The sequence below is a fragment of the Macrotis lagotis genome, chromosome X, assembly GCF_037893015.1.
Source record: "Macrotis lagotis isolate mMagLag1 chromosome X, bilby.v1.9.chrom.fasta, whole genome shotgun sequence".
In the NCBI taxonomy this organism is placed as follows: Eukaryota; Metazoa; Chordata; class Mammalia; order Peramelemorphia; family Peramelidae; genus Macrotis; species Macrotis lagotis.
In genome coordinates, this window is record NC_133666.1 from 117,180,743 (window position 1) to 117,197,800 (window position 17,058).

General features: G+C 35.6%; 1 pseudogene; it reads left to right on the forward strand.

Annotated features, from left to right (window-relative positions):
• The first annotated feature begins 5,151 nt into the window (after window positions 1-5,151).
• Window positions 5,152-5,963, forward strand: LOC141498104 (large ribosomal subunit protein uL30-like; annotated as a pseudogene).
• The last annotated feature ends 11,095 nt before the right edge of the window (window positions 5,964-17,058 follow it).

Here is a 17,058-nt window from a genome sequence, read left to right on the forward strand (position 1 = left end):
GACTTCCAGAAAATTTGAATTCAGATAAAAGTATGCTATTTTTAACTTTAATTTTTTTTTACTTTTCCTTCTCATTTTTTCCCTTTTTGTTTTGATTCTTTTTTTCACAGTATGACAAACATGGAAATATATGTAACATGTTGTACAATTTTAACCTACATCAGATTACTTGGTATCCTTGGGTGGAAGGAGGGAAGCCTGGGAGGAAGAAAATGAATGCTGAAAATTATCCTTACATATAATTGGAAAAAGAAATTTTAAAAAATTTACAAAAGGACAGAATCTAATGAACAAAGAATATGACCATAGCCTTCTGTGAGAGAAAATACATAAATGAGGTATATTTGGGGGTTTTTAAATTTCTAGGCAGAAATCAAAATCTAAAACTATCCCATTTATAAGCACTTCATCTCACAGATTTTAGCAGATTTGTTACATTTTCTATAAAACAGAGATATTTCTTTGGGGAAAATTATGAACAAACTGATTGTAGTTTTGTCCTGTACTCTAATTGAATTGTCTTGATTCCTTTCTACTTTCAAATAGCCTTTGTTGATATACAATGAAAATGAATGCAATTTTATTTCTGCAAGACATTTTTATTTAAATTTACCACATCATTCACATCTTTCTAAACCAATTAAGCATACCTTTATCCTACCTCTTGGTAGGTCTTCAGAATGTGTTTAATGATTTAATTAAAATCTATCTTCCTTTCCCTAATGCTCATTTGGTGGAATTCCTTCCTCTGAATAGCAATTAAAAATATAGTAATCCATAACTAAGTAGCAAAAGAAATCACCAAATGTGTCCTGAAGATAAAAATGCAGACTTCAATTATCCTATCTAATGTTCTCACTAATACACAGTGGGGTTTTCATTTTCCCTTGTAACTCTAGCTACTTATGTTATAGGTTATACAGCTGAGGCATGTTGTTTCTTTGGCAATTTGCTTCCTTCATTTAAAAAATTGTATTGTTATAATAAAGTATAGAAATTTACAATGACAGACTTTGCAGGATCTATAAAAAAAGAAAGGCAGTAATCTACGATGAAAGTCTGACTATAAGAAAATAAATTACTACTACTTATACAATCCAGAACACAGTTAAATTATCATGCTTTGCAAAACAAGTCATTAATCTTAAATCCAAATCCCAAGGCACCATGACTAAATTGCCAATTCATAAGTCTAGATTTTGGATCTACTAGCCTTCTACTTAAAATCTGCTTCAGTTGTGCCATAGTGGCAATTTTTCCTAAATTAAATTACTTATTCAGTGCCATACCAATCAAACTACCAATAAAGTATTTCACAAAGCTAGGGAAAATAGTAACAAAATTCTTCTGGAGGAACAAAAGAACAAGAATATCAAGGAAAGTAATAAAACTACTGTTATATATCTTCCAAATCTAGGCACAAACCTTACTAAAGGTTGAAAATGGAAAAGGACATAGGAATAATTAAATAGTCACAGTACAGCATCTGCCATAAGTGGATTATTCATCACATTTTCTTAAACTCCTTTAATGTAGACCCTCTCTAATTCTCTCTCTGGAACAACCAAATGTACAGTTTAATTAATAATTTCTCTGTCATATGGGGAGTTAACTGTCATATGGTAAATAAACTGTTGATTCCTGAAGTCTTACTCTTTTTTTTATTAGAGTCATCTTCAGAAAAGTTAAGAATCATTTCCCAATTACTTCTAATAACTTTCTTTTCATCTCTAAATTATTCATAGTTCCTGCCAATTCTCTCTTCACACTTTGTATTTTCTATCTTCCAAGTTCCAATGTTAATGTATTACCATTCTTCTGAGATTATCGATAATGATGATGATAGCACTATAATGATAATGATAGCACTATATGCCTGAAGCTTCATGTTCTACCTACCAACAGTAGTAAATTCAGTATAAATTTAAAAAGTTACATTTCCAACCAATAAATATCTTTAAGTGGTTAAAATATGTAGAAGAATTGAGTTATCTTTTATTTACTGAGTCTATGCATTCAAATAATTGAACAGAATCCCAAATCCAATGATTCATTTAAAAACTTTTTGGGAGCTTCATTTTGATGTTTCTTCTATAGAGAATAAAATATTACTAGAAAAATGGAATACCTAGAATTCTCCCAATCAAAAAGCAAGCAACACTAACTTGGATGTTCAGGTTTTGCCAATGTCCTAGAAATGCATTTTATAATAGGTTCAGTTTGTATGGGTCTGTAAAGGGAGAGGCAACTGATATCAATTTAGAATCCTATGTTGAATTTACAAGGTCTTAAGCAAGTGGAAAGCTATCATGAAACCACTCAGAATGATTGTCTGAATAAATACTGTCAATAGGGATAGAAGAGAAGAGCATTTTAAGGAGGGGATGGGATTATTTGATTTAATCATATATCTGCTCAAGTAATTTAAAAGAAACACACCCCTGATAAAATCAAACATATCACCCCCTACCTCTAATAACATATTAAAGGAATTGATTCCACACAATAATTTTGCCATTTCCTTTCAATGAAATTTTTCTTTTTACTGTTTCTAAGTTAGTGAATATATTCATGCCATTACATTATAGTTAGTCCTCAAGAGAGCAATAGATGAGCTTTAACAGACACTTGCTGTCTTCTTGCACTGGTTTCCATTCTGGTCTCTTTTTTTTCTTCTCTGTTTACCAGGACAACCTGGGTTACTTCAGCATAAGAAGTAATTTTGTGTATTAAATATTTCAAGTCATCGCTTAAAATTGTAAATTCATTATTGTGTATAAGTTTCAAAAAATAAGATGTTATCTTCCCAGAAATGCTATGGAAAAGTGCTTCATCAACATTTATAGAAACCAGTGAAGATGATGGCATGCCAGCTGGAATGGTATGCTTAATCTTTATGACCTCTCAGATGACTCCATGTAGCATGGAGAAATTCATATTTTATTGCATCTTTTTCTCTCAGCATGAGGAAGAATTTGCATTCCTTAATTGGATTTCTTTGTCTCAGCATGCAATGCAACTATTTCAATAGACCCCACTGCTCTATAATAACATATTGTGCAGTAAGAACTGCATAGCATATTTATGGAGCAAGAAGAAAGGGGGAAATCCTGAGCTTCAGAACCCACTGGCATAAAACAGCTGATTTTCTCTACATAATACAAAGATGGAAGAGAGTTGATGACATAGAAACCATGGTCATTCTAACCTTATATCTTCCTTATTATGCTCTACCATAAATCACAAATCAAATAATTATGGATTAGAAGAAATTATATCCCTTAAAATTAGTAGAAACATGAATCTAAACCTATAAAGATAGCTCATCTATATTCTGTAAAAAAATATATATTCTATATTCTGTAAAATAAGTTACTAGAATACTCCCAGTATTGCTGACCCTACTGTTGATTTCTTGGAGGGAAGAGGATGATGAAGAAATCTTACACCTAAACCCCAGAGTCACAAGAATATAAAGTAATGCCACCTTATTATGCAAGTTATTGTGAGATGAAATATTTGGGCAAGTCTCAGCAATAGTCAGTATAAGGAATTCCAAATGAAATAGCATTGGAAGGCATAAAACTGATATGCATGATATATTCTCAGGGGAATTAGGCAACAGTTAATAAGATGAACTCTATGGCTGAAGACAATAAGATTGTAGGAGGTGGTTGCTAGTATAGGAATGGAAATTCAAGAACAAGAGTCAGATCATCCATTAAAAATGGATGAAATGGACTTCCTGGAGAGAGTCAAGTGGTGAGAAGCTAGGAAGTTCCTGGAGCTTTTTCCACAAAACTTTAAATAAAGCCTCTAAATAGACTTTAAAAACAACAAAACCCAACAAAAAATAGGATGAAACACCTTTTCAGGTCAAGATATTTTGGTGAAACTTCAGAAAAGGTCTGTAGGTAAATTGGGATAGCCAAGATGGGATAGCTACAAAACCAACAGTGGGGCTCTTAGCTACAGCACAGTTCAGGTCTTGCCTCAACAGGCCTGCAGTCAGAGTCCCAATCCCAAATCAGAAGGAATAGTTCAAGCCCAGGAATGCTGATGTAGCAGGTGGGATGGGGTTGGGATACCCTAACACAGGGAACAATCTGTGAGTACCTCAGATGCCAGAGTAGAAAGTGAGAGAGCAGATCCCTGGGAGCTCAGAACAAAATACTTGGAACTATACCCCTTTTCCCCAGAAGTAGAACTCAGATATTAAAATGAGCAAAAAGCCAGCAATAATAAAAAACAAAAAACCATGCTAATCATAAAAAGTTGCTATTCTGATAGAAAAATAAAAACGCCATTTCAGAAAAGCAAAGCACTGACAAAATGAAAAAAAATGTGAAGCCTTAAAGGGAATTAGGAATTGGTTTTATCCAAAAAAAGCCTTTTGGAAGAGCCAAAAAAAGCATTTTAAAAATCAAAGAAGAAAGCAGGAAGAAAAATTATGAAAAGAAATGAGAGAAAAATTGACTGAAAAAATAAAAGCCAATAACTTCAAAAGTAAAATTGTCCAAATGTAAGAAGTAAAAAATTCCTTTAAAGCTAAAACTGATAAACTGGAAAAGGAAAGAAACTTCTCTAAAAGTAAAATTAACCCCCTCTAAAAGTAAAATAACTCATGAAAAGTAAAATTAACCAACTAAAAAAAGGGAAAAAAATAATCTAAAATAAAATTAACCAACTGGAAAAGGAAACACAAAAGTAAACTAAAGAAAATTAATCCTAAAATTTAGAGAATTAGACACGTGTAAATTAATGACTTTATGAAAGACCAAGATTCCATCATACCAAAAGATGGGGAAAATAGAAGAAAACGGAAAATATCTCCTTGGAAAAATGATTGGCTTGGAAACTAGATCCAAGAGAGGTAATTTATGAATAATTAGTCTACCTGAAAACCAAAGGGGCAGGGGGAAGAATCTGGACAATATTAATCAAGAAATATCTGGGAAAACTGCCCTAATATGTAAGAATTAGAAGACAAATTCATCCTACAAAAAATCCATTGTTTACAACTGGCCCCCTCCTCCAGAGAAAAATACCAAAATAAAAACTCCAAGGAATGTTGTAGCCAAATTTCAGAATTCTCAGTTAAAAGAGAAAATCCTTCAAAAATACGCAGTTTAGCTCTTTTTCCAACAGGAATCATGGCGGGCACAGAAGAAAAGAAGAAGCTACCATCTGTTCCAGAGTCTCTTCTGAAAAAACAAAAGGCTTTTGCAATACTTAAGGCCAAGCACCTGAAGAAGAAGGTGGCAATAAAAAAGCTCCGTAAAATACGGAGAAAAGTTATCTATGAAAAAGCTAAAGTTTACCATAAGGAGTACAGACAGATGTACAGAAGCAAAATCTGGTTGGCTAGAATGGCACGAAAAGCTGGCAACTACTATGTACCTGCTGAACCCAAGTTGGCTTTTGTGATCAGAATCAGAGGTATCAATGGTGTTAGCCCAAAGGTCCGAAAAGTATTGCAACTTCTTCGACTTCACCAAATCTTCAATGGCACTTTTGTTAAGCTTAACAAGGCTTCGATTAACATGCTGAGTATTGTGGAACCATACATTGCTTGGGGTTATCCAAAACTGAAGTCTGTGAATGATTTGATTTATAAATGTGGTTATGGCAAGATCAAGAAACAAGAGAATTGCCTTGACTGATAATTCTCTTATTGCAAAATCTCTTGGTAAATACGGAATTATCTGCGTGGAGGACTTGATCCATGAGATCTACACTGTTAGCAAGCACTTCAAAGCTGCCAACAACTTCCTGTGGCCCTTCAAACTTTCTTCTCCTCGGGGTGGAATGAAGAAAAAGACAACACATTTTGTGGAAGGTGGAGATGCTGGTAACAGGGAAGACCAGATCAACAGGCTTATTAGAAGAATGAACTAAAGGTCTCTTCCATGATTATTTTTCTAATGGTCTGTTAATAAAAATGGCTGTGACAAAAAAAAAAATATGCAGTTTAAATACCAGGGAATCACAGTCAGGATTATCAGATTCAACATTAAAAGATCCAGGCCTGGAATATGATTCCAGAGAGTAAAGGAATTTGGATTACAACCAAGAATCAACTACACTGAAAAATTCAGCATATTCTTTCGAGGGATAAAATAGACTTTCAAGGTAATAGAAAACTTTCAAACTTATTAGAAAAAAACATAACTGAACAAAAAATTTGATCTTCTAATACAATACTTAAGAGATATGGACAAAGGTAAATGGAAACAAAAAATAGTTAATAAGGCTAGCTTATTCACATGTTTATAATTCTTGATAACTGCATTTCTCTTGAGAAAAGTGAAAGGAGTTTATAAATTGATTATGATGTGATGATACTTATAACTCAAGAATTTGTATTTCTATCAAGACAATTTAAGGGAGTGTACTTGGACAAATGTACTCTTGTGATATGATGATACTTTTAGCTCTTGAGAATTGTATTTCTAATTGGATGACTGAGGTGAGCAGAATTGGACAGAGGATGTGGGCATGAAGTGATTAGTATGCAATGATGCTTTTTGAGAATTATACTTCTATTTGTGCAATTGAAAGGAGTATACTATATGAGTACAAGAGAGGTATAAAATAATAAAGGCATGAAAAAAGGATTGTACTGGGAGAAGGAGACAGAGGCATAAGAGGAAAAATAACACCAGAAGAAGAGGCACAAATTACCTAATACAGTAAAGGGAAATAAGAGAGGGTGTGACCACAGAGTAGTTATTCTCAACAGATTTGTCTCAAAGAAGGAATAGCATACCATTCCTCTTGCAGTTAGAAATATATCCTATTCTACAGGGAAGTAGGAGGGGAAAGCATAAAGTGGGGGAAAGAGGGGCTGATAGAAGGGAGAGTAGATTGAGGGAGGTAGCAGTCAACAGCAAATGCTGGTGAGGAGAGATAAGATGAAAGGAGGGAGAAATGTACCAACAGGGCAAAGACAGAATGGAGGGAAACACAGTTAGTAATCATAAAAATGAATATAAATGGAATGAACTCTCCCATAAAATGGAAGCAGATTGCAGAATGGATTAAACAAATCAGAATCCTGTAATATTTTGTTTAAAAAAGTAAACATTAGAAGCAGAGAGACATCCACAGGAAAAAAGGAAGAGGCTGGAAAAAATGTATTATACTGCCTTGTCCTCCCTTGGGAAGTCATGGTCTTCAAAAACCAAGGACAAACAACATCATACTTTTCCTTACTACTCAACCTTCCATGTTGGCTTTGGTTGTTTGGGTTGTTTGGATTGCTTAGGGATCAGTGGTTGACAGCCTTTAGTAATCACAATATTTAAATAAATCTTTCTATACCTTACATTTCTTCTGGCTCAGAGACAGTGATTTACATGAACTCCTTCAAGTTCCACCCAAGTTTTAGCCAGCTTCCTTTCCCCCAGTAACAAAGCTAGAAGAAAAACAAAAATAGCCCTTGCCATCGTTGTCTTATGGGGGGAGGCAGCATGTTCTAATTACTGTGTGTCCGTGGGTCTACAGAGCTGTGAGGTATGCCTGTGAAAACTGGACTGAATACCTTACCAGAGAATTAAATTGCTTTCATTTGATTTCTTGGGAAGATTTTGAGGATTATATGGCAAGATAAAATGCCAGACAATGAGGTTTAATTTAATTTAATTCATTTTTGAAGACCACAACATCAGGGAGGTGATACCATGACAAGCACATGAATTGGATTTGAGTGAGGAGGTGCTGTGCTAAGTCACCAGCCTCACTTTCTCATTCAGAGTCATCTGAGTCCAGTGGTCAAATATGAATCAGGACAATTGGAGATGACCCTGGATACTGGGCAATCAGGGTTAAGTAACTTATTGAAGGTCATATAGCTAGTAAGTGTTATGGGATTGTCCTCCTGATTTCAAGGCCCAGTCCTCCATCCACTGCCCCATCTATCTGAGGTCCTCTCAACCAAAATTCTAAGCATTTGAACTCTACTGCAGAATAATATTCCAGTTGTCTGGCCATATCGCCTGAATGCCAAATGTATGTTTACTTCAGAAAACTTGCAAATGGCAAGTTGCTTACACAGAGATCAAAAGAAATGATACAAGCAGATGCTTAAAGTCTCTCAGATGGACTTTAAGCTGTGAGACATGGAAAGTACTGGGATAGGATCATTCAGTATGGCATGCTTGAATGCTCCTTAAAGTAGAATTGCAGCAGCATAATGAAAATGTTAAGATGCAACTTTTTTTAATTTTATTTTTATTTAGGGCATTGAGGTCAAGTGAGTTGACCAAGGTCACACAGCTTGGCAATTATTAAGTGTCTGAGACCATATTTGAACTCAGGTCCTCCTGAATCCAGAGCCAGTTTTCTATCCACTGTGCAACCAAGCTGTTCCTAAGATACAATCTTGAGACATCTCCACCCCAAATTTTCCAATGGACCATTTTGCCTAATCTGTTAGTCAAGTTTTCTGAGTTCATATCAGATTTGTCAGTTACAGTTAAACATGGTATATTTTGAACCCAGCACCATGATGTCATTGGTCTTCTTTGAGTAGGAAGGATGATTAATTCCCATCACTTGAGAAAATTTATCTTTATCTTAATCACATATCTTGGTTTAGAAAAAAGGGAGTTTCAGAAGGGTAGGTCCAAATGTTGTATCCCAACTATGACTAAATTATATATAACCAATCAAAAGACACATCTAAGTTGCTAGAGAGTTTTTTTCTGTCATCTTACTAACTGTTACATACGGCAATGTCAGTCCTTATTCAATGTCTTTGAAGCCATCAACTCAATTTATTAGTTGCTAGTCCAATTAATAAATTGGTCATACTCAGAAGAAAAAGAATGCATCATCTTTCATCTCAAGTAAAAGCAACCCAGGAAGGGCAGCTAGGTGGCATAAAGGACCAGCCCTGGAGTCAGGAGGACCTGAGTTCAAATCCAGCCTCAGACACTTAGCTTTGTGACCTTGGGCAAGTAAGTCACTTAACCCCACTGCCTTGCAAAAATTAAAAATAAAAATAAAAGGAACCCTGAATTCAGACAAAGCAAAAGTATAAACAGATGTAATTAAAAGGGATAAAGAAGGAAATAACTTCTTCCTTAAAGTTACCATAGACAATGAAATAATATCAATATTAAAAATATGTAAACTGTCAGAGGATCCAAATACTTAGAGAAGTAACATGCATTACTGGAAGACATAGACAGCAAAACTACTATATTAGTAGAGGATCTCAACCTCCCTCTCTCAGAATTAGATAACTCTAAGCAAAAAAAAAAAAAACAGGAAGTTAAGTAGGTGAACAGATTTTAGAACATTTAGATATGATAGACCTCTGGAAAAAGTTGAATTGGAATAAAGATGGAATATGTCTTCCTCTCTGTGGCACATGGCACCCATGCAAAAACTGACACTTTTTTAGAGGAAAAAAACCTAAGAATCAGATGAAGTAAAACAGAAATACTAAATGCATTTTAGAGATCATGATACAATAAAAATCACATGAAATAAAAGATAAACTAAAAATTAATTGGATACTGAATAACCTAATTTTAAAATAGATCAAACAACATATAAAAATAATCAACAATTTCATCCAAGACAATGACAACAATAAGACTTCACCAAAACTGGTGGGATGAAGCCAAAGCAGTTTTTAAAGGAAATTTTATATCTCTCTAAATACTTCCATGATTAAAATAAGGAAAGAGAAGATTCATAAATTGGACATGCAACTAAAAAAACTAAAAAAAATTATAACTTCCCAATTAAATAATCAATTGAAAATTCTGAAAGTAAAAGGAGAGAGTAATAAAATTGAAAAAAAAATAATTTATTGAATAAATAAAACTAAGAGTTAGTTTTATGAAAAAGTCAAGGGGCAGTTAGGTGGCACAGTGGATAGAGCACCAGTCCTGGAGTCAAGAGAATCTGAGTTTAAATCCAGCCTCAGACACTTAATAATTGCCTAGCAGTGTGACCTTGTGCAAGTCACTTAAGCCCATTGCTTTAAATAAAGAAAAAATAAAAAGCCAATAAAATAAATAAACCTTTGCTAAATGATTTTTTTAAAAAGAAGAAAGCCATATTACCAATATCAAAAATGAAAAGGTTGAACTCACTACTCACATGGAGGAAATTAAAGTAAATATTTAGAACTATTTCACTCAGTTGTATACCAATAAATTTTATAATCTAAGTGAAATAAATGAATATGTACAAAACTATAAACTGACCAGATTAATAGAAGAATTAAAATACCTCCATAACCCCCTTTCAGAAAAAAAATTGAACAAAGCATCAATGAACTCATAAGAAAAACATCTCTATGACCAGATGAATCTACAAGTGAATTCTTTTTTTTGTATTTATTTATTTATTCTTATTTTGTACAAATAATGTTTTTATACATTAATAAAATATTCTTGTTTAAGAGTAAACATAATACCCCCTCCCCCAAAAAATATAGACCCATATGAGCGATAAAGGGGAGAGAAAAAAATTAAAATTAAAACTAAAAAAAATGTTTTAATAATTTTAGGTATGGCCAGGTGGCACAGTGGATGGAGCACCTGCCCTGGAGTCAGGAGCACCTGAGCCCAAATATGGCTCCATACACCCAACAATCACCCAGCTGTGTGACCCCATGAAAGCCACCCCAACCCCCTTGCCCTGCAAAAAAAAAAAAGACCCAAAATAAAATAAAATAGTAATAATAATAATAGTAAGGGTGACTGGGTGGTGGACAGAGCACTGGACCCTGAGCCAGGAGCACCTTGGTCAAAATCTGGCCTTAGACACCCAAAAATCACCCAGCTTTGCAGGACCAGGCAGGCCACCCAGGCTCATTTACCCTGCAACACCCCTCCAAAATAATAATAATAATAATAATAATAATGATAATAATAATAATAATAATAATTGTGCTTCAGTCTGTGTTCCAACATCACCAGCTCCATCATGGGTAGATCACATTCTTTATGATAAGTCCATCTCAAAAGTTATTTCCATATTTTTCCATCATTGCCATTGCTGATGGCAACTCCCTCCATTCGTACTTCACTACCATGTACTATATTTTCTCTCTCCTTTCACTCTGTCTCTGCTGTAGGGTAGATGAGTGGCACAGCAGACAGATCCCTGGTCCTGAGGCCAAGAGGCCCCAAGCCCACATACCACCCCTTAGGCCCCGCAACCAACTGGCCCTGTGGTCCCGGACAGGCCATCCAATCCCAGACCCTTGCAAGAAGCAAAAAAGAAAATGTGTTATGTCTGACCACTCTCCCCACATGGTCCATCCTCTCCTCCATCACTCACATCCTCACCCTTCCCCCTGTCCCCCTTCTCTCCTTCTTACTCCAGATGCCTATACCCCATTGAGCATATATGCTGTTTCCTCTCCTAGCCACCTCTGATGAGAGTGAAGATTCCCTCATTCCCCCTTGCCTTCCCCCTTCCATATCACTGCAATAGCTCATTGTTATAAAGAAAAATCTTATTATATGAAATATCTTAGCCTATTCTTCCTCTCCTTTTTATTTCTCCCATTACATTTCCCTTTTGTCTATTGACTCCATTTTTTTAGGTTTTGGCAAGGCGAATAGGGTTAAGTGGCTTGCCCAAGGCCACACAGCTAGGTAATTAAGTGTCTGAAGCCAGATTTGAACCCAGGTACTCCTGATGCCAGGGCTGATGCTTTATCCACTGCTCCACCTGGCCGCCCCTATTGACTCCATTTTTACAAAACATTATTTCAAACTCAGCTCTCTCCTATGCTTCATCTATAAAAGCTCTTTCTACCTGCTCTATTAAATGAGAAGGTTCATATGAGTATTATCAGTATCATTTTTCTATACAGGAATACATGCAGTTCATCATCATTAAGTCCCTCATATTTTCCCCTTCTCCTCCACTCTCTATGTTTCACCTGAGTCCTGTATTTGAAGATCAAACCTTCTGTTCAGTTCTGGCCATTCCAGCAGGAACATTTGAAATTCCCCTGGTTCATTGAAAGTCCATCTTTTTCCCTGGAAGAGGACATTCAGTTTTGCTGGGTGGTTGATTCTCAGTTGCATTCTAAGCTCTTTGCCTTCTGGAATATTATATTCCAAGCCCTACAATCTTTTAATATAGTTGCTGCTAAGTCCTGTGTAATCCTGACAGCAGCTCCACGATATTTGAATTGTGTACTTCTGGATGCTTACAATATTTTCTCTTTGACTTGGGAGTTCTGGAATTTGGCTTTAATATTCCTGGGGGTTGGTTTTTTGGGATCTCTTTCTCAGGGAGATAAGTGGATTCTCTCCATTTCTATTTTGCCCTCTGCTTCTAAGATATCAGGGAAATTTTACTGTAGTAATTCTTTGAAAATGATGTCAAGGCTCTTTGCCTGATCATGACTTTCAGGTATTCCAATAATTTTAAAATTATCTTTCCTAAATCTGTTTTCTATATCAGTTGTTTTTTTTTCAATGAGATGTTTCACATTATCTTCTAATTTTTCATTCTTTTGGTTTTGAAGTATTATGTCCTGATTTCTCATAAAATCAGCAGTCTCCCTCAGTTCTATTCTTTGTCTGAAGGATTTGTTTTCCTCAGAGAGCTTTCTTATCTCCTTCTACATCTGGCCAATTCTGCTTTTGAAAGCATTCTTCTCCTCAAGAACTTCTTGAACTGTTTTATCCATTTGATTTATGCTGGTTTTTAGCATGTTGTTTTCTTCAGCATTTTTTTGGATCTCCTTGACTAAGCTGCTGACTTCATTTTCATGTTTTCCCTGCATCTCTCTCATTTCTTTTCCCAATTTTTCTTCTATCTCCCTCACTTGATTTTCAAAGTCTTTTTTGAGCTCTGTCATAGCCTGAGCCCAATTTCTGCTTTTCTTGGAGTCTTTAGATGCAGGAGATTGCACTTCCTCATCTTCAGATTGAGTGTTTTGATCCTTCTTGGGATCATAGGCAAAGTATTTCTCAATGATGTTCCTCTTTTTTCTTTGCTTCCTCATTTCTCCAGCCTGTGCCTGGTTTTGGAGTGCTTCCTGAGCTTTTGAGTATTAGTGGGACACCCCCCCCCACCAAGGATCTCAGTGTGTGAGGCTCTGTCTTCCCTCCTGGTCTGCGAATGACATAAGCACGCCACTTTGCCATGGGGTTGAGGGGTGGGGGCTGCTGTTCTATTGTGGGGGGACTAGACTGTGATCAGGATCTGAATGTGCTCAGAACCCCAGAGTCCTGTTCCAGGGACAGAGGACAGAGTTAGGCAGTCTCTCTCCACTCCCCTCCCTAGGCTCAGCACTCATGCCCTGGGTACTCCTGCTTACTTGCTCTGCCTGCTTCCTGTTCCTGGATTTGAGCTGCCATGACCATGTTGCTCGCTGTGTGCCCTGAGGGCTGGGCTTCATGTGATCACTCTGGCACAGGTCCCCCGCTGATCCCCCAAGTTGTGCCTGGTACTCCCTGGAGTGTAGGTCAGGAAACTCTCCCCATGCTGTGAGCCACGGCTCCCAGCACCCTGGGGTTGCCTCCAGGAGGCTGAAGTTCCTTCGCTTTGGTGGGCCAGCCCTCTGGTTGTCCACCCCTCCAACCCTGTGGAGACCAGCCTTTCCACTCTTTTCCAGGTTACCTTAGGCTGGAGAACTGCCTCACTGTGTCCCACTGTGGATTTTGTCTCTCAAAAATGTAGTTAGATTCCTTAACTTACAAGTTTTAAGAGAGAGCACCTAAGAGATGATCCTCTCTTGTCACCATCTTGGCTCTGCCCCTACAAGTGAATTCTACCAAACATTTGATGAACAATTCATTCTAATTGTTTATAAACTTTTTGAAGAAATGAAAGTAGATGAAGAAGAAACTCTTCCAAATTCCTTTTAAGACACTAACATGGTGTTGATTTCTATATCAGGAAAATCCAAAACATAAAAAGAAAATTATAGATCAATCTGCCTAAGAATTATTCATGTAAACACTTTAAATAAAATATCAGCAAAGATATGAAAGTAAATTATCACTAAGATCACTATGATCAGATAGCATATAGACCCATTCAATATTAGAAAAACAATCAGCATAATTGACCATACCAATAACAAAACTAACAGAAATCATATGATTATCTCTATAGACACTGAAAAAAAACTGACAATATGGCTCCCATTCCTATTAAAACACTAGAGAGCACAGGAATAGTTGGGGTTTTTTTGAGAATGAACGTATTTTAATTACACAACACAAGGAAAAGATTGATTACAATAACATCCAATACAGCAACTAATACATTAAAGACAATGGGTTAGTAATACTATAATCAAAGTAGGAGAAAAAGATAAAGATAGCATCACCAATTCAGGGGAGCACCATGTCTGGGGGAATCCCGTGTTCTTTTCAGCCTTTCTGTTAAGGCCTGATTGGGAAAGAGAGGAAGAAAGAGAGAGAGAGAGAGAAAGAAAGAAAGAAAGAAAGAAAGAAAGAAAGAAAGAAAGAAAGAAAGAAAGAAAGAAAGAAAGAAAGAAAGAAAGAAAGAAAGAAAGAAAGAAAGAAAGAAAGAAGAGTCCCAGGCAGAATCAATTCTCCATGGGTGAGATTCCCCAGGAATAGTTTTCCTTAGAGTGACAAGCAATCTCTAAAACCATATCAAAGACCGATATCAGATTCCTTACTACCATTCAGAGGGGTGATGGAAAGTAGGTTGGTAGAAAAATATGGAATTCAAAATCTTGAAAGAGGATGAATGTTGGAAAATATCTTTATGGTGGGGGGAGAATTAAAGTATTTAAAAAAGAAAAAGAAATGGATGGAGCAAGGCATCGTAGCACTAGAGTATTAACCAAAAGTCAAATGCCTGGAATGAGAGTGACATGACAGTCAGATCAGCAGCAAGGAGGATTTAAGACTGAGCCTCAAGAAGCCTTAATATTTCCTCTAAGATTAAGAGAATAACCAAAGATTGAGGAAAGAATGTTCTACACTGAGGTTAATTAGCTAAAACTATGGGATTTAGAAGATGATAAAAAATCAAAACCATTATTGCATTGGAATTTGAAATCTTGATAACACTGGTATTGTCCAAAATTCTGCCTTCAATAAGATAGTTAAGGTTCTTTTCAAAACAAAAGGTCCAACATAATGAGGAAGAAAGAGACTGGGGAGCTCCAATTGATTAAATGAGTAGTTTGATAATCAAAGTGTGTCATTCACATCAAGGCAGTTTGGGGAAACATCTAGATAGCATATTTGATTTCCCACAAAGACTCCCCACTCCTACACCCAAATTATAGAAATCAGACAAAGGTAGGACTTGTATTAGTTAATATTTTGGGGTTTCTTCAACTCAATGCTGGCCTTGGGTCTCAGACACTTAAGTGCCATAACAGTGCTGTTTTGGCTGGAGTCCCAGTCAAAAAGAACTTTTGTACATGACCCCTTCTCTCTATTCACATGGCTGCTACTGGTATAGGTCTTCATCCTCTCAAATACGGAAAACTTGCAATAGCCATTCAGTTGGCTTTCATGTCTCAAGTTTTACCCCACTCCAATTCACCTTACTAAAGTAATACTCTGACCCTATAATTCTCTATTCAGTAAACTCCAATGGTTCCCTAATACTGCCAAGATAATCTATAAAATATTCTGTTTAATGTCCTTAATAACCTGGCTTTTCCCATGACCCAGTTACACTGATTTACTTGTTATTTGTGACATAATACCCCACATCTTGACAGTCAGACAAATGTCCAGATATTTGCATTGACTTGTCTAATTTATCTACTGCCTTTACTGCAATTCCTATCATGTTTAATTTCCTTTCAGACAGTTCAAATATCAACTTTTTATAAGAGGCCATTCTCAGTTCCTTTTGTTGATAATTCCTATTCCCCAATAATATTTTCCCTTTTAAATTTTATATATATATATATATATATATATATATAGAGAGAGAGAGAGAGAGAGAGATTTATATATCTATATATAACATGAATAGATAGATAATGTAATCTATATAATAATTAAAATTCCATATCATATATATTTGTGTATACAGATAAGTAGTGTGTATATAGATCTTAACAAATGTAAATAATTCTTCCTAAGTTAATCTACTTATTCAAACTATCAAAAATTAATTGATAGGGCTATAAAAATAATAACAAAATTCATCTGAGAAGAATAAAAGGACAAGAATGTCAAAACACACACACACACACACACACACACACACACACACAGTGACCTAATAATACCAGATGCCAAACTATATTATAAGGCAGTAATCAAAAACACTGGTTAAGAAATAGAGGGATGCTTATAAATCCTCAGCTTTTCTATATGACTAGCAAGATATAGCAGGAAGAGCTAGAAAGAGAAATCCCATTCCAAGTAAACTCAGACAGTATAAAATACCTGGGAGTCTATCTGCCAAGGCAGACTCAGAAAATTTTTGAAAACAATTACAAAACCTTCTTGCACAAATTAAATCAGATTTAAATAACTGGGCAAATATCAACTGCTCATGGATAGGCCAAGCTAATATAATTAAAAATGAAAATTCTACCAAAACTAAACTACCTGTATAATGCCCTACCAATCCAAATTCCAAAAAATTACTTTATTTAGTTAGAAAAAGTGGTAAGTAAATTCATATGGAGAAATAAAAAGTCAAGAATTTCCAGGGATTCAATGGGAAAAAAGTGCAAAAGAAGGTGGCTTAGCCCTACCTGATCTAAAATAATATTATAAAGCATCAGCTATCAAAACTGTCTGGTATTGGCTAAGAAATAGAGTGGTGGATCAGTAGAATAGACTAGGTGCAAAAGCAGCAAATGATTACAGTAATCTGCTGTTTGATAAGCCTAAAGAGTCCAGCTATTGGGATAAAAACTCTCTCTTCAACAAAAACTGTTGGGAAAATTGGAAGTTAGTAATGGAAGAAACTTAGATTAGGCCAAGACCTCACACCCTATACCAAGATAAGATCCAAATGGATACAGGATTTAGACATAAAAACAGTATTATAAGCAAACTAGAAGTTCAAGGAGTAGTTTACCTATCAGATCTATTGAAAAGGAAGCAGTTTATG